The following is a 376-nucleotide window of genomic DNA, read 5'->3' as shown; positions in this document are numbered from 1 at the left end:
TCAGCACTAAACAGTACAGACAGACAATGGATGGTCAGCACTAAACAGTACAGACAGACAAGACAATGGATGGTCAGCACTAAACAGTACAGACAGACAGACAATGGATGGTCAGCACTAAACAGTACAGACAGACAGACAATGGATGGTCAGCACTAAACAGTACAGACAGACAGACAATGGATGGTCAGCACTAAACAGTACAGACAGACAGACAATGGATGGTCAGCACTAAACAGTACAGACAGACAATGGATGGTCAGCACTAAACAGTACAGACAGACAATGGATGGTCAGCACTAAACAGTACAGACAGACAATGGATGGTCAGCACTAAACAGTACAGACAGACAGACAATGGATGGTCAGCACTAAA

The sequence above is a fragment of the Oncorhynchus clarkii genome, chromosome 33 (assembly GCF_045791955.1).
Source record: "Oncorhynchus clarkii lewisi isolate Uvic-CL-2024 chromosome 33, UVic_Ocla_1.0, whole genome shotgun sequence".
Lineage (NCBI taxonomy): Eukaryota > Metazoa > Chordata > Actinopteri > Salmoniformes > Salmonidae > Oncorhynchus > Oncorhynchus clarkii.
Note: the sequence above shows the minus strand (reverse complement) of the source record.